This window comes from Gorilla gorilla, chromosome 9, assembly GCF_029281585.2.
Source record: "Gorilla gorilla gorilla isolate KB3781 chromosome 9, NHGRI_mGorGor1-v2.1_pri, whole genome shotgun sequence".
Taxonomy (NCBI): Eukaryota; Metazoa; Chordata; class Mammalia; order Primates; family Hominidae; genus Gorilla; species Gorilla gorilla.
This window is the reverse complement of record NC_073233.2, coordinates 63,358,565-63,377,554: the sequence shown is the minus strand read 5'-3', so window position 1 is coordinate 63,377,554 and position 18,990 is coordinate 63,358,565. Positions and strand designations below refer to the sequence as shown.

General features: G+C 33.6%; 1 pseudogene; it reads right to left on the bottom strand.

Annotated features, from left to right (window-relative positions):
• Positions 1-8,982: 8,982 nt before the first annotated feature.
• On the bottom strand, positions 8,983-9,912 carry LOC101131882 (olfactory receptor 4P4-like; annotated as a pseudogene).
• Between the last annotated feature and the right edge of the window lie 9,078 nt (positions 9,913-18,990).

Below are 18,990 nucleotides of genomic sequence, written 5' to 3'. Positions count from 1 at the left end.
CACCAACCTCATAAAATAGAATGTTATGTGTTCTTTTTAAATGAATTAAGGTTCCTTCCCCAAACTATGCCCTTCCTCCCATTCAGAAGTAACTACTCATTGAATTACATATTTATAAATATCTTGTTTATTTTTATATCAGTAGTATTAATGTAAATATATAAATATTGATACATAAAATACGAATATATCCTATTAATATGTAGATATAGATATAGTTCTAAAACAATATATTATCTAATTTTGCCTGCTTTTGAACTTGAATCTTCTGTAAATAGCTTTCTTCTCTCAAAATTATATTTTTGGAGATTCATATTAGGATAAAAACATTTAGTTCATTTTTTTCTTTAGTGTTTTGTGCTATGCATAACCTGCAATTTATTTATCTATTCCTCTATTCTTGAACAAATGATTTGTCTTGTTTTGTTTTTATCTGCTAATTCAGACAAAGCTGTTGTGAACATTCTTAGAATTGGCTCTAGGTAGAAACGTGTAACAATATCCATGATGAGCGTAAATGATACTTGAATTGCTGAGTTACAGAGAATGAATACATTCAACTTAATACTCACTCCCTATCCCACAGATTGTAAAAATTGACATTCACAAGCAGTGCTTGAGAGTTCTCATAATTTAACATCCTTGCTAAAACATGGGCATTTATAACTTTAAATTTTGCAGTATTGGGGATGGCAAAATCTTATTTCACTGGGATTTTAATATGCATTTTACACTGCATTATTATTTCACTCCCTGTGAAGCAATATGACACTGTTTAATGCATATATATATAATAAATGGTGTTATCTGCAAAGGCCAATGTTGCATAAATGAGCCAAAGATAGCATCTGTATTTTTCTTCTTTGTTGTTAACTTCTTCAGAGCAGAGTGAGAACCATTAGCTCAGAAGTCCACCAGCACCATAACTCAACTTTTTATATATCCAATGGTAGTAAACATAGGCCATAAAAGCAGATTTTTACTCATTTAGAGCTAGCCTGCTTTGCATACTTTATGAAACTGCACCCAACATCAGCTAGCCATGAAAAAGGTGAACCTTGTGGTTATGAGACCTCAAGTCACTACTTGCCCCCGGAGCTCTCAGACCCACAGACTCCTCACCTTGCTGCTGATTGATATTACTTATGCCTGTACGCCTCTTCTCTTATCCTCTCCCCTTGCAGTTCCCTTGCTTTCCTCCCATTCTAGGCAGTGCTGATGGATGGTCTCATGCTGTGAGGGAATTTTCCTCACTTACAAATCTGTCTGAGCTTCCAATAAAGCTCATTGCATGCTACCATCTATTCATGCTCACATATTTTTCCTTAATCAGCCCTGAAATTCCTCAAATTTATTGCATCCAATTCCCGCCCCCCCCACCATTTTTACTGTTTGGGAGTATCATGGCTTTAATGTCCTTTAATATATCTCATATATTTTAGAATATGCTCAGTGAGCTCCATTAGAAGGACTTCGTGTCTAAAACATCAAAAGCAATGGCAACAAAAGCCAAAATTGACAAATGGGATCTAATTAAACTAAAGAGCTTCTGCACAGCAAAAGAAACTACCATCAGAGTGAACAGGCAACCTACAGAATGGGAGAAAATTTTTGCAATCTACTCATCTGACAAAGGGCTAATATCCAGAATCTACAATGAACTCAAACAAATTTACAAGAAAAAAACAAACAACCCCATCAACAAGTGGGTGAAGGATATGAACAAACACTTCTCAAAAGAAGACATTTATGCAGCCAAAAGAAACATGAAAAAATGCTCATCATCACTGGCCATCAGAGAAATGCAAATCAAAACCACAATGAGATACCATCTCACACCAGTTAGAATGGCGATCATTAAAAAGTCAGGAAACAACAGGTGCTGGAGAGGATGGGGAGAAATAGGAGCACTTTTACACTGTTGGTGGGACTGTAAACGAGTTCAACCATTGTGGAAGTCAGTGTGGCGATTCCTCAGGGATCTAGAACTAGAAATACCATTTGACCCAGCCATCCCATTACTGGGTATATACCCAAAGGACTATAAATCATGCTGCTATAAAGACACATGCACACGTATGTTTATTGAGGCACTATTCACAATAGCAAAGACTTGGAACCAACCCAAATGTCCAATAATGATAGACTGGATTAAGAAAATGTGGCACATATACACCATGGAATACTATGCAGCCATAAAAAATGATGAGTTCATGTCCTTTGTAGGGACATGGATGAAGCTGGAAATCATCATTCTCAGCAAACTATCACAAGGACCAAAAACCAAACACTGCATGTTCTCACTCATAGGTGGGAACTGAACAATGAGAACACATGGACACAGGAAGGGGAACATCACACACCAGGGCCTGTTGTGGGTTGGGGGGAGGGGGGAAGGATAACATTAGGAGATATACATAATGTTAAATGACGAGTTAATGGGTGCAGCACACCAACATGGCACATGTATACATATGCAACTAGCCTGCACGTTGTGCATATGTACCCTAAAACTTAAAGTATAATTTAAAAAAACAACAACAAAAAAGAAATACATTAACTGTGATTGCATGGACTCTATAAACCAGTTTGGAAGGAAATGCCCTCTATGCAGTATCTCCCTAAGAATAAGGTACAACGAACATCTTCGTATTGTGCAAAATTTTCTATAATGTCTTCTAAAAAGTGTATAATTTTGTTTATGATTTATAAAATTTGTTAATAGGTACCTTATGTGTTTTCTATGATAAGTTGTGTTTACTTAAAGTTTTATTTTTCTGTTGCTGCTTGTATTTGGAAATGAATTTGGCTTTTGTTATAGGTCATATTTCTGAATACAGTGAATAATCCCTTATATTCATTATATATCCAGATGCTTTTTCTACATAAATACGCACATAATTTTTGAATACTATTTTTATATATTTTTTTCTATTCTTGAAGCTTTTATTTCTTCTGCTTGTTATAGTGTACTTGCTAGGACCTCCAGTCCAATGATAAATAGAACAAAGATAATAGACATTCTTAATGTGTTTCTGTTGAGTAGAATAGTTTCAACCTCTCAAAATTAAATACTATGCTCATTTATTTGTTTTATACAACGTATACCACATGTAAGAAATTTTCTTGTAAGCATTAGTTAAGAATTTCTATCATATTTTTAATAAAATCTTTTGAGGGGATTACATAGTTTTTTCTCCTTTAATGTATGAGTGGATATACAATGTAGAAAAAGACCTTGTGCTCTTAGTAAACTTATCAGATGTGAAGCGTTAGGGTTTTTCATATATTGCTGGATTCACCTTACTAATATTTTGGTTAAGACTCACATTCATACCCATGCATGAAATTGGGTTCTAATCCCCTTTCTAGCTCGATTATGATGTTAAGTGTACACTACTTTTATAAAATAAATGGCCTATTTCTTCCTTATTTTCTGAAGGAGTTTGTACAGGATTGGAATTATCACTTCCTTGAATGTTTGCTAAAACTTTCTATAGAATTTCTTGGGCCTAGTGTTTTATAATAAGGATCTAATTAGTTTTAGTCTAAGAGAATGAAGAAACTTTCAAAAATTATTTTAATTATTGAATTAGATATTTTAATTTCATATTGTAAATTTTCCATTTTAGTTAAAATTTTCTATTTAGTGACTTTTAAAAAATATTATTTCAATTTCTAGAGTATCTTTAATGTCTATTTTTTATTCTTAACACTATGTGCTTTTTAATATGAATCTGAATAGATATTTTGTTTATCTTAGTTGTCAGCCCAAATAAAATCCACTAATTTCCTTTACAATGTACATGTGTTTTGGATGTTTACACCAATTCAGAATTTTACAAATTTTAAAAAATTCTGCTTTCTATAAACTATATATTATGTAATATTCTAATAGAATCTGGAGTAGCAATTCATTGTCATATGTGTTTATTTCCACAGAAAAATACATGAATGTTCACCCTCTGATAAATCCATGAATTTCATAAGTATGCTTGAATTGGTTAAGTTTCTCTACCAATATAAAGGAGAAAAATTAGGATTCAGATAAAGGTTTTTCTGATTTTAGAATATTAAGTAAGAAGTTATGCACATGTAATAAACTTCCAAATTTGTCCACATTTGATATTGAAAAGCAACATTAAATGTTTCTTTTCCATTTTGTTCAATCGTTCGCATGTTATATTATTTTTTCCTATTCTTTATTTTTGTACAGTCTACCAGTCATTTTCCAACTTCTTATGCTGGACATAATTCATCATATTTCAGCCTCTGTTTTTCCAGTGTAGCTATTTAATGTTTTAAATTTTCCTTCAATGCCACAGTAATTTATCAATTACTTAAATATTTTTATTCTAAAAGGCTTTCATTAAAGTTTAATCTACATATAGAAAAATGCACAATCATAAATTACACTCTGAGTTTTCAAATAAGGAATATTCCCATATCATCAACATCCAAACTACGCAAAAGTACATGGCAACAACCCTGAAGACACTCATCCTCCAAATCCCAAATATAATTACTATGTTGACTTCTGTTACCACAGATTAATTTTGCCTATTATCAACACTATGCAGATTAAGTCATATACTATCTACTCCTTTGGTCAGTCTTCTTTTACTTAAGAATATATTTGTGATATTTTGCATATCTTGTGCAGCAGTGTTCTTTTTTATTTTTTAGACAGAGTCCCACTCTTTCGCCCAGAATGGAGTGCAGTGGCCCGATCTCGGCTTACTGCAAGCTCTGCCTCCCGGGTTCACGCCATTCTCCTGCCTCAATCTCCCAAGTAGCTTGGACTGCAGGCGCCCGCCACCACGCTCGGCTAATTTTTTGTATTTTCAGTAGCGACGAGGTTTCACTGTGTTAGCCAGAGTGGTCTCGAACTCCTGAGCTTGTGATCCACCCGGCTCAGCCTCCCAAAGTGTTGGAATTACAGGCGTGAGCCACCGCGCCCGGCCAGTGTTCTTTTATTTCATTGCTCCTTCCTGTTGTGTAAATATGCTATCATCTATTTATTCATTCTACTTTTGATGGACATATTATTAAGAGTTTATGACTATTTCAAATAATTCTTTCTGAATTTCGTCTCTTTTGGTGAACATACATTTGTATGGATGTTTGTATACATATGTATGTTTGTGACTAGTAGTGGAATTCTGGGATGTGGAAACTGTATGCTCAATTTTAGTCAATTTTCTTCTGAAGTCGTTTGCTGGTTATATAAATTTAGAATCCGCCAGTGGCGCTTCCTAGTTGCTCCACTCTATTGCCAACATTGGTTATGTTTAGTCTCTCTTCCTCCTGGTTGCTGCTGAAAATCATCTTTACTCAAGGAAAAAAGGGGCCAAGTGCAGTGGCTCACACCTGTAACTCCAGAACTTTGGGAGGCCGAGGAGGGCGACCTGAGCTCAGGATTTTGAGACCAGCCTGGAAAAATAAAATAAAATAAAGGACAAAAGGGGGCACCAAACATCAGCCTCAGTATCTCTCTTATGTTCTCACACAGGCCTTTTACCCCCACCATATGCTCTGCTTTTCTAGGGGATATTTCTATGTAAAGGACTTCTAGATACAAGTTAAACATTTTATCTCAAAACAGAAGCCTGCATAAGCTTAAACAGGTAGCATGGTTGTTCTCTTTAAGGTCTAAGAATTAATTGATTTCTATTATGATTTGTTTTACCAACTAAGGTGTTTTAATGTATGTTTTTAAATTTTAATTTATTTAAAATACTTATCTAATTACTGCAGATATTTACTTTATTTGCATTGTCATCAGCTGTTGCATTATGTCACAAAGTTAGTGTAATACAGATTTGAAATTTGAGCTGATAGCATAGCATGCTGATAGCATAGCATGTAGTATTTTTTAAAGTAACTTGTGTGTACTTAAATGAAATGTGTACTCTAGAGTCTCTGGTTCAAGTGAGCTGTATATGTCCATGAGATCCCATCAAATCTATAAACTTCTAGGTTGATATGAACTTAGAATTTTCATAAATTCCTAGTGTATTGAAATTTCCTCAGTACTATTGGCACATATACCTGATCATTAATACAAATACCATCTTTCCTTAGTTAGTACTTGCACAATAGCTATTTACCCTTTCTTTTCAACCATTCTGCACCTTTATGGTTTAGGTATATTTCTTTAAAATTGTTTTTGTAGATTTAGTGCTGCCCAAGTCCATCTTTTAGTGACCCCAATGGATATGCACACTCACTGTCCTGTTTATTTCCATAGTTCCTAAATCCCTAGCTGAAATAGCCATTCTTAGTGGCAGTTCAAATCCTTAAATTGGCCTCCTGAGCCATACAGTAACCAAACATATGGACATGGAATATTATTTTCCTATCAGTATTGTGCGCCCTTAAAACTCACATGTCGAAGCCCTAACTTCCAGTACCTCAGAATGTATATTTGGAGGTAAGCTCTTAAAGAGGTAATTAAGTGAAAATGAGAGGTAATGAAGTAAAAATTAGGGTAGACCTTAACTGAATCTGATTTGTGTCTTTTTAAGAAGTGAAAATTTGGATGGACACAAGTAGCACCAGGGATGTGACCCCACAGAGAAAGAGCCATGTGAGGACACAGTGATAAGCAGGCCTCTGCAAAGCCAACGAGAAAGACCTCTGGAAAAACCTGACCAAGGGACACCTTGATCTTGGGCTTCCAAACTTCAGAACTGACTGGAAAATGATGTTCTGTTGTGTCAGCCAACAGGCCTGTGTTACTTTGTTATGGCAGCCCTAGAAAACTAATACATACCCCACTACTTTGAAGTAACTGGTTTGATACCCTGGTGAAATGTCTTACTGAACATTCAAGTGTTAATTCAGAGACAACGAAGTGAAAAGTTGGAGGTTCTCCTGAAGGATATATTGGCCAAAATAGGATATTGTTTCTTCCTTGGCTTAAAAAAATAATAAGAAGAACAAAAATAAACAGTTACGGAAATCAAAGGATGTACATGGCAGTACCTCCTTTTATTATTTACTGTAAATGGGTTTGTTGCCCTAAAACCCAGAATGTTTGCTTTCTGTCCCAGTATTTTTCAATTCAGGTGGTTATGTCTTAGTTACACAGATGTTGTGCTTTTATCAAGAAACACAGCAATTACTTTATTGAATTAGAGAAATTGTCAGCTGGATAATTTGGCCACATCATGGCTTTAATGAACAAACAGAGAAAAATGGGGCTGGAGTGACTGGTACTGGGGACAAGGGAGATTGGTATTGGCCACAATGGAGGCAAGAATGACCAATATCTGGAATTCTGGAGATTCTTTAAGGGACCTTTTAACATATCCATAACTAGCAGAAAAACTTCATGAAGAAATAAAGCAACAACAAAAAACTGGTAAGGCCATTAAGGATTCGGAATTTCAAGAACCAAGATTTGGTTTATCCTAGTAAAAATGAACCCAGGTCAGCCGAAGTTTAGCCTGAAGTCAAAGAAAAGAGAAGTGTAAGAAATAAAGGTGTGAATATTGACTAAAATCTCATGACCAGTTACAGAAACAACGACTATTGTAGCAATGTATATTTTTCACATATGTGTGTGTTTTTATATATATAAATATATATATTACAAATTTTGTCCTCTCTTTTTTCTTATTATTTTATATTTAGTGTTTTAGGTCGTTGATTTTACAATGTATCCTTTGGATTACAGATCATTTCAAAGGAATTATAATAACCTGGACTGGAAGATAAACTGACATTGAAATATAACATTATCCAGAATGGTTGGGATATTATGTTTTGGGGGGAGAAGGAGAGTGAGACTACCTTTGCAGAAGCACCTTACTCAATGGCAGCATAGAGGTGTTATTTTCTAAAGGAGTTTCCAAAATATACAGCTGGTCCTCGAATAGCATTGTTTCATTAAATCTCATCTTGTTATAAGGTTGATGAGAAAAAAAAAAAAAAAAAAACTCAATTCCCGGCCAGGGCCACTGTCTGTGTGGAGTTTGTATGGTCTCCCCATGTGTGCATGGATTTTCTCTGGCTTCCTCCCACATCCCAAGCAATGCTGCTTTGGTGAACCAGCATGTCTACAAGGTCCCAGGAGGAGTGAGTGTGGGTCTGCATGTGCGTGTGTCCTGTGACGGGACGGAGTCCTACGCAGAGTGGTTCCCACCTTGCACCCTGAGCTGCCTGGAAAGGCTTCAGCTACCTATGAATCTGAATCTCCATCACTGGGCAAATAATGATCTTACTTGTGCTTATTAACCTTTCCTAAATGTATGTACGGCTCACATTTATTTCAATATTTAATATTAGAAGTGTTTTGGTCTTTATTTAGAAATTTGGTGGGTGTTAAGACCAGAAATATGTCATAGAATATTTGAGAGAATATGAAGTTGTAATTTCATATTATATGAAATGCCATATAATATGTCTCATTATATGTCATTTCATTTAGACTGGCAGTTTCCAAGAACTTACCAATGATGTTAAGTGAGGACTTACTGTAGAGAAGTGTGTTTATAAATGTTGAGTAGCTAAAGGACTTAAATGTTCCACTCATTTACCTATTATCTTGAGCTGAAAAATCTACATTTATATACTTTCATCTGAGATGCTGGGAATAGGAGTATATTTCTCCTTTACTGCATGGGTTTCCATTAGTTTCTGTCTAATATAATAAAATAGAATAAATTTATTCAATTTCCCCTTAGAATAAAATTAAACATCAAGAGGATGGGAGACTAGACTTCATTAAACATTCTAAATAAAATGTCAAATCAAGGAGAACTTGAGGCAGGTATGTGAGAAGAATAAAGGAGGAATAAGCATTAAAATAAAATAATAAAAATTGCCCAAGCAGAAGAGGTCTGAGCAAATGCTGGAGATACTGAGCTTTTATCTGTAGCTGGCTCTTGCATGCACCATATATGCTTTTGTATTATATTAATTCTAAGGCTGATATTTAGGCATTAAAATGAAATTCTAAAATGCCTTTCATACAAGTTACTTCCTTGCCAGAAGCAATTGATGACACCACATTTTCCTTACAGCGTTCTTCCTCTCCACCTTTCTCAGCGTGTAGATCAGAGGACTGAACATGGGAGCAATGATGGTACAGAAGAGAACAAACACTTTATCTTCTGGAAAAGTTATGGCTGGTCTGATGTAAATGAAGAGGGCAGGCACAAAGAATAGGACCACAACTATTATGTGAGAGCTACAGGTTGAAAGAGCTTTGGTACGACTCTCAGCAGGGTAAACCCTGATGGTGGATAATATCAAATAATAAGACACCATCAAAATCACAAAAGTCAACAAAGAAATCAGGCCTGAATTAACAATTACCAAGAGACCAATTCTGTATATATCAGTGCGAGCCAACTTCAGCAGAGGATACCCATAGCAGAAGTAGTGATCTATCTCATTAAGACCACAGAACGGTAAGAAGATGGTAAGAAGAAACTGACTGGCAGAGTGTATAAATCCCCCAGTACAACAAGCTATGATGATGGTGTTACAGCTTTGCTTGGTCGTGATGATGGTGTAGTGCAGGGGCTTGCAGATGGCCATGTAGTGGTCATAGGCCATTGCTTTGAGGATGAAGATCTCAATGCCTCCAAGGAAGTGAATGATAAATAGCTGTATCATGCAGTTATTATAGGAAACGATCTTCCTTTCTGTTAGTAGGTCAATCGTTAGCTTGGGGGCCACAGTGGATATGTAGCAAAGATCTGAGAGTGAGAGGTAATTAAGGAAGAAATACATGGGTTTGTCAATTAGCTAAATGTACGTGATAGAAATCATTATGATGAAGTTTTCCATCCAAATAGCAATGTAGCAAAATACAAATAATACAAACCAAAAAACTTCAATGTTCTTGTTTTGAGAAAGTCCTGGGAGAATAAAGACAGTGACAATATTCCTATTTTCCATGAACCAGTGCAGACAGAATGCATAAAAGCCACCTGAAAGGACATTAAGCATAAGTCAGTGTCAGAAATGTCATGGAGAGTATTGATGATAATACTAATATTATGCAACTATGTTTAAGGGATATGATTACAGAATTTCAGACAATGAAAACTGATATTTAATACAAATATTTTCTTTTTCTAATTAGTATCATGAGGATTTCTAGAAGTCATTTTTGGGACATTATAACATTGATAAAATGAATGCATTCAATCAGTCAATTTAAAAAAATGTTTAAATAAATGTGTTCAATCCATTTTAAACATGGTTAAAGAATCATTATTCATTGCCAAACATTTCCCAATACACAATTAACTTCTCACAAAGAATGTGGTCATGAATCCTTATAAACTCAAATTTGGTTACAGATGAAAGTATGTCATGAATATTTATTTTTTTACAAATGTAAAGTTTAACTGTGAAATATGTGGTGGAAAGTATGTTATACCTCAAATCGTTTTAGAGCGATGTAGAAAACCAAATTAAGGATTAACATAATTACATATATATATATACATATATTCACAAAGTGAAAAATAAAAAACTCTCAGCAAGAAGCTCATGCAATTGGTTATAGTAAACTTGGATTGCTTGCTTTCCCTTTCCTTATTTTTGATTTTGACACTAAAATGCTGATCCTTTATAACAGAAATAGGTTTATTTCTGTAGGCACTTCAGTTAGAATCATAGACTTAAATAAGCCACAGAATAAAGCAGCAGTTAAAACTAACATAGAGGAGCAGAAGGCAGCTTTACCTGGATGGTTTTGCTCTTGACTTTGTATATTTTTAAGTCAATTTTTTCTGTTTCTTGAATTGGAATCTGTATTTCTATTCCCTATTTTGTCCAACTAATGCTTCTTGTCAAAATCCATGAAAAGTCCTCACATTGAATAAATCCAGATACAAAGTTTTTTTGGAAGTTTATGAGAAAAGGTTTATGTGCAGACACACTTTCAATAGAACCTGGATTCTGTTACCTAATTATATTACAGTGTGTGAATTTGGATACAAATCACTTCATTTCTCTGAGTTAAAGTTATCTCATTTATAAATGAGGAAATTGGCCTGGACATTATCACAAAATGGTTGTGAAGCCAAAATAAATCTTTATTAACCAGAGACTATTAACGTCTGAATTTTTTATTTAAACGCTAGAGTTACCAAATCAATACTCTAGCAGTCATCAAGAGTACAGTCCAGTTAATTTGATTCCCATGAAGAAAATAACATTTTAGGATTATAAAATTATTTAAGCAATAAGAAAACTTTGAGGTCCCTTAGTCAAATCCCCTAGTTCTAAATGGAAGAAATTTTAACTAAAAGTCAAATATAGAGTGAATAAAGTTTGAACATCCTCATGAATCTGCAAATATTAAATCAATAGGATTTGTTCTATGAAAATCTAGGCAATGTAGTTGGGGTTGACCAGAGCTCCTGGTAATTTAGTTTAAGTCTCAAAACTGTTGGTAAAATAACAGAATTTTTAACCAAATAGTCTAATTGTCTTTACTATAAATTTGACCCTAAATATCATTAGTATTATCATTTTTGCTTAAAATTTGAGCTCTTTCCTCTGCCATAATCTTGTAGCTGTCTTTTTTGTCCATTAACTCTTAAATTTCCTGCTCACCTCTTCTTTTAGAGATTGTTAACTGTGCCATTCTCCAAATTAATTTTAAAAATATATCATAACAAAAATGAGGCCTTCAAACAACTGAATTTATTTAAGGTGCAATTCCAAGATTTAGAATTAGCCATTGAAAAGTAATTGTTCTTATATGCCTCCAATTATACTGTCGGCATGTAATATACTTACAGGTGGGAAAATTTCTTTACTATAAAGAGGATATTTTCATTTTAAAATAATATTTAAGTGACTGGCTTTGACAATTCATTATTTATTGGTTCATATCAATAGGCATAAACAAATCCATTATTTTAATCATGGGCATGGAGACAAAAAAACCCACCTGAATTGTTTTTCTCAAAAAACCTAAATAAAAATTATGGTTCATACATGAACTAACGTCTCTCAAGAAACTAAGATTGTTAGAGTATCAGGGCAAAGTCAAACAATTATTCTATCTTCATTTATGTACATGAAATTAAGTTTTCTACTAACTAGATATTGTCTGACCTTTGAACTAACAATATTTCTAAATACCTGTTTGACTCTCCAGTTGCTCCATTCTTAAGGCCAAAGCTAAGGCTTTATTTCCCATGTTATCAATCCTCCCTTTATCTTCAACTTCCTCATGCACATGTGGTTAACTGTATATCTACTACCATCTATATTTCTAGCTTCTTAATTTTAGAGTTTGAGTTGACATCACGTTTCTATTCTTGACTCAGCCATCAATTCTAAATGTGTACTCTTCATTTCATTTCCTTCCACACTGTAAAATTTGAGACATAATTTATCCTCATATAAATCAGATAGTTCAAAGTTTTAAATTTAAAGATATATGTTGAACTTTGAAAAGAAAAAAACACTATGCAGATGACTATGCTATTATGCTCAGTTTGATGGACATCCAAGAGTAATAATATTTTAGAAATGTAAAAATTAATTAAGGTTTTCCTGAAAAAGTATATACAGATTATCAAACTAGTATGCAGCAAATCAGAACTTGAAATCAGATTTTGTTGAATCCAGAGCCTAAGCTCATACATAAAAGATGTAGAACCAAAACAGTAGAACAGATTTAATATAAAATTCTCTACTCGTTTCATAATTACTTTATTCTTCTGTGCAAATCAGATGACCTCCAGAGCTATTGGCCTTGAGCTATAAGCCCTTATAATTTTGATAGGCAGATGACAAAATGAGATAATAAATTAAACCAAACTCTCTAAGTCTATAAAATATAGACTTAATATATAACATGTAATCAATAAATATTTCATACTGTTATTGTTTAAAATAGAGGTTCTCAATGACTCAAACATTTCAATTTTTAATGTATGCCAAAGTAAACTCTATGCATCCTTGATTTTCATGATCCTAAATCCCTCAAGGACAGAGACTGTTTTATGTTCTGTCTTGAAATATTAAGAAGTGCTTGCACAAATTTAAATTTGAATTCTACTCACCCCTCCATGATCTGTGTAATTTGGGGTATGTAATACTTTTTTCTCAGATTGTTGTATTACTAATGAGTATACTGCTGATGAGTAATTTATTTCCAGTTATATTGAGGTAATTAACTAGATAAAGTGCATGAAATTGTCAATAAGTCCATCTTTGCCACTCCATAAATAATTATTTCCAAGACTTTTATTTTTGTTTGTCTCTTATGAAATACAGGCTACCATTCATTTACACAATCAGCAAATACTTGTCGAATTATTAAAATAAATAACTTCAATGACTTAAAATATTATATAAATAAATTATTCAATAATTAAAATTCATTACCATACATTAATTACAGGCAACAAGGGCAGGCAACAAAGTAAATAGGATAACGTACACACAGACCCAATTTTGAGTTATTTCCATTTGATTGTTTAGTGACCTTCCTAGGGTATCTGACTGGTTAATTCTTGGGTGGACTTTTTTTTTTCTTTAGAAGAATGAGGAATAATGATTATGGTAGTGGTTATTGCAGTGATCTTACATGTCCTTTCAGTTAGGGTCTTCTCATTTCCTTTTTTTAAAAAAACTTTCATTTTAGATTCAATGGTACACGTGCAGGTTTGTTATGTGTGTTCGCTTTGTGATGCAGAGCTTTCAGGTACGAATGATCCTGTCACCCAGGTCGTGAGCATAATACTCAATAGGTAGTTTTTCAAGCCTTGCCCCCTCTAGTACTTCCCAGTGTTTACTGTTCCCATCTTTATGTCCATATGTTCTCTTTGTAACCTGTGAATCCTGCTTTTTCTTGATCAATATTTTGTTGACATTCTACCAGAAATTCTACCACTGTATTTTTTTATTTGAAATTTGCTACCCAGTTAAGCATCATTCTCTATCGCTATCTATCCCTTTAGGATATCATGTTACATCCTCATTGGGCAACTATTTGAATGTATTGCTGCCCTAAGCTAAAAAAAAAAGATCTATCAAATTCTGAGAGGATGGCTATATTTAAATTTAACTGACAGTCAGTCTGTGTTCTATAAAAAGGAGACAAAAATATATGCAACAAAGACCACGCAGTTAGGCAGGATAATAGAAAAGGGAAAATAATTTACCACATATGTTGTAATTGTTTCGATTGTACACTAACCATCAGTAGCTCTGATTCAATTGTTCTGCTTCAATTGTTGTAAATCCATTCCTGTTCCTTCCTTTCCAGTGTTTTCTCTCTGTCCTCATTGAAATTCTGTTCATTCTCCTGTTATTTAGATTATTTCATTTCAGCTTCTTGAATGCCATATTTTACTTAGCTCAGTCTATTAGCAATTCATGGAAACAACAGTGTATCATTTTAGAGATAACTGACAGCTGTTACAATGGGAATTTGTATGCTCAGAGCAACAGTTTGAAGGTAAGTGGAATAATTTGAATATCCAAATAAGGCAAAACACAATCTATATATGCATCACTAAAATTATTTCTAGAGATGTCCAGACTCATATGATTAACTAAATACTTAAAATATAAATTTTAAAACTGTGTTCCTTTCATTCTAGAGCATTGGTTATTCCTTGAAAGTTGTTTGAATTTACTTTCTGAAATGGTAAGCTCACCAAGTCCATTTCCTTTAGATTCAAGTTGGCAGGCTTGCTGCAGCTAGGATAGAATCTGGATTATAAATAGTATGCAAGCTACAATTATCTTTGCATGTGATTTAGGAATCTCAATCATATAGTCTCAGGGGCTCCAATGACTGAACTCTCTTGCATTTTATATAAGGAGTTTTCTGATGGAAAAAAAAGAACTTTTTTAACTGAAGGACTTATGATTTCCATAATATCCATAAATTGACTGAAGGGAGATGGACATCTCAGGCTTTTATGGTAGATAATGGTCTTCATCTTCCCTCAAAAAATGTATATATTGTGTTCTCTGAGAGAACTATAATAGGTTTTAGTTTGTTTACAAGTGCTAGGTAGAATTTCAGAAAAATATAAACAAACAAACTTTAGTATTCTTTTGTGTGGATATGTAAAACTTCCATTAAAAGAATTTGGAAAAATATAGAACATATTTTAATTTTTTAAAAGAACATGTTTTAATTTTTTCTCAAGCCCTTACATCATTTTCATATTTCTTTCTTTCCTTTCTTTCTTCTTCTAACTCTATATATAATGTTAGAGCTGACTTCCATGTGCTATGTGAGCAGAAGAAACCATGGCAAATGCATGTTGAGTATTTATTAGGCACCATATCCTAAGCACTCTGGTTTAATCTTCCCAGTGACCTGATGGGATGGGCTCTAAGAGTGTCCTTATTTTACCCATGAGAAAAATGCCATCACAGATAAGATACATACTTTGCCTAAAGTTGTGAGGTCAGAAAGAAATTGTAAAAGTCAGGAAAATTGTTAATTCCAGGAGAAGGGAAGGAGTGAGGCCAGAAAGGATGTCGAGTGGCTTTGGAGATCATGAGAGTAGTCTGCTTCTTGATTCATGTGACAGTTACAGGGATACTTCCACTGTAATTCTCTCTGTCTCTTCTTTTTTCTTCTGAAGTCTTTATGTGAGATATTTAATAATTTGTAGAAGTGAAAAACATGTCAGACAATTCTAAATCCATATCCAAGGCATTGAAGCTGCCTAGGGCAGGTTATGGGGTTTGATTTGACTCCAAAGAATTAATTTGAAAGTCATTCTAGGTATTTTATTTTTGTCTAGTCTATTTTCAACACTCCTAAGGTCATCTTTTTTCAAACATTACTACACTTTTATTCTGGATGTCTCCTCCAGTCTATGTAGCATTTCCACAATTATTTCTCTTCTAAACACACAGAGGTCTTTCCATGAGATCCCTTCTGATCGTCCCCTTCTCTGGCCCTACATATACTCTTCAAGCTCTGATTTGGGGCCCTTGCATTGGTAACTTTGCAGACTTACTTTCTCATTCATTTGCTCAAATGAATTCTCCTTTCTCCAATGAAAAAAAATCTACATTTATCCTTCTATGTTGGCTTTTTTTAAAAAAAAGGGAATTAAAAAATGCATATAAAATATATTCTCCCTCTAGTTTGATGCAAACATTATTAAGGTATATGTGTGCACATTGATAAAACAAAATTGGTTCATACTGTACATGCATTTTTAAGCTACTTTTCTAGTTATCACAGTAGTACTACTCTTGAAAAATACAAATAAAAAATTTATCTTTTTCTCTTTCTAATAATAATTACATCCAATATTTTAGAATGTTTTAATATAATATTTGATCTTTGAATTTTTGCAAATTTGTTTATTGTATGTATTTTATACTTTCATATAATGAATTTTTTATTCCTCAATTTTTAAATAATATTAAAAAAATATTTCCCTGTGCATTAAGTTCTTGGTAGAAAATATATTGCTTAAGGAATTACTGTCTGAATGATGACATGCAAAATTTTAATGAAATTCCTGTGCCAATAGTATATTGGCCAAATTTGAAATATAACTATAAAATAAGTAATTCCTTTTACTTGCTAACACCATCAAAGTGGGAATTAAAGGTTTCTTAGAGGCTGGTTGCATTAGAAAAGTTTCAACATTTATAGTAGAATTTGAGGGATCAGTGTAAACATAAGTAGGCTATGACACAAAAATGAGGAATGACTTAAACTCATCAAGCATGATATGAACAAAGATGGTGAATGTTAATCAGTAAAAATACTTTTTGGAATTTTTATTCAAAACGACATGTAGGTAGTGTATATTATGAAGCCAAACAAATGTGAAGATGTCATTTTATTTCCTACACTTATTAAAGACAGTAAGACTAGAAATAAAGTTTATCGTTCTCAACCTTTTTTCTCTAGAAAACTGTAGACATTGCTATAATGTTTTCTAATACTTGGTATTAGAGAAGTGGTAAAACCTAACACGATATTCATTTCTTTATTGGTGACTTGTCCCAATTATGATGTATATACTCCTTCAATATAAATTTGCTATAAATTGACTTCTTTTTCTCTCCTTTTCCTTCTCTTTTGTGTGTATTACTGTTTTTTTTTTTTTTTTTTTTTTTTGAGACAGAGTCTCGCTGTGTCACCCAGGCTGGAGTGCAGTGGCACGATCTCGGCTCACTGCAACCACTGCCTCCCAGGTTCAAGCGATTCTCCTGCCTCAGCCTCCCGAGTAGCTGGGATTACAGGCATGAGCCACTGCGCCTGGCCCCAGTGATGCTTTAAAAGGATAATGGAGAAGTGGTTTTTGCAGCTCACAGAGGACAGATTTGACCATCTTTTATTTTCCACGTTTTAAGCAAAATTCCCTGTGTACTTTTTCATTACATAGTTTATATTAGAGTGCCCATCATGTAAGATTTAGTTGACTATCTTCTCCGGAAGTAAAGCTCAATAATAAAAATACTATTTTTTTAATATCTGAAAACCATTTTCAGTCTACTTCATTCTTACAGAATGCTAGAAAGGTTTTCGAGTTTCCATGTGCAAATTTCAGATGCAGATTATTTTTGAAATACACCGTCAGCCTCAGAATTGCTTACTCTATATGACATAGACAGCATTCCTCTAGCCCAGAATAATTTCAAAATATATATACTCTTCCCAATTTCAGATACACTTGTGAAATTGTTATTTTGCTGATACACTTCAGTCCATTTCTGACAATTATAAGTGAATGAATTGGATTCAAAGATTTAAAACCTGACTCAGTCATGGTATAGTATCATTTTATATATTGCTTGTTTTTTTATCCAAGAATGTGTCTTAGGATATTTTCTTCTATGTCTATGAGACAAATTGGTTTGAAATTTGTTCTTCTTAAATTGTCCTTGTCTAGTTTCGGTATCAATGTATGTTTCGTGTTGTGTTCGTCCTAGAAAAGCTAAAGCTGAGTTAACACTGGAAAATAAATCAATATAATTCACCACCTTAACAGATTAAAGGGAAGAAGGAAACTAAATGTTGCCATCTCAATAGATCCAGAAAAATAATTTGATTAAAGACATCATTCATTCGTGATGAAACAACTTGTAGAAAATTAGGAGTGGATGAGACTATCCAAGAGAGTTTTAGATATAATTTTGGACACAACCGAATCTTTCCCAGTAAGTCACAAAACTGGAATTTATAAATGGAAATGGTGATATATATTAGTACGTAAAGACTGAAAAAGATTCAGAGAAATACATTCTAGTGTTTGGTGTCACAGTAGGATGACTGCAGGTAACAATAATTTAATTATTGTATATTTCAAAATAGCTGGAGGAGAAGAATTAAAATGCTCCCAACACAAAGAAATAATAAATATTTGAGGTGACGGAAATCATAAATACCCTGCTTTGATCATTACACATTGTCTGCATGTATCAACATATCACGTGTAGGTCATAAATATGTACCATTATTATGTATTAATAAAAAATGTATAGAGACAAAAAGGAGAATAGTCATTGCCAGAAACTGGGGGGAGGGGCATTGGAGAGTTAGTGTTAAAGAGCAGAGAGGTTTAGTTTGGAAAGAAGAAAAAGTTCTGGAGCTGGATGGTGATGATGGTTGAACCACAACATGAATGTAAAGCCACTGAACTATACACTTAAACGATTAAAATGGTAAATTTATGTTATACATATTTTACCACAGTAAAATTTTAAACTAGAAAAGGAAAAAATTTATAACCTAACAGCAGTCGTTGGGGACATGTACACTTTTCCTGCTGCATAAAGTTCTTTAGTACACTGAGTAGGACAAATCAGCTGTTTTTCTTCTGAAAATGATATTTGGTACCAAACTTTTCTCATGGCCTTTTTCATCTCTGTATTTCTCAGATTATAGATTAGGTGGTTGAACATTGGAGCAATAATAGTGTAAAACAGAGCAGATATTTTGTCCTCAGGAAAAGTGAGAAGGTCTAAGGTAGGCAAAGATTGAAGGTTCGAAGAGTAAGATTACCACGGTGA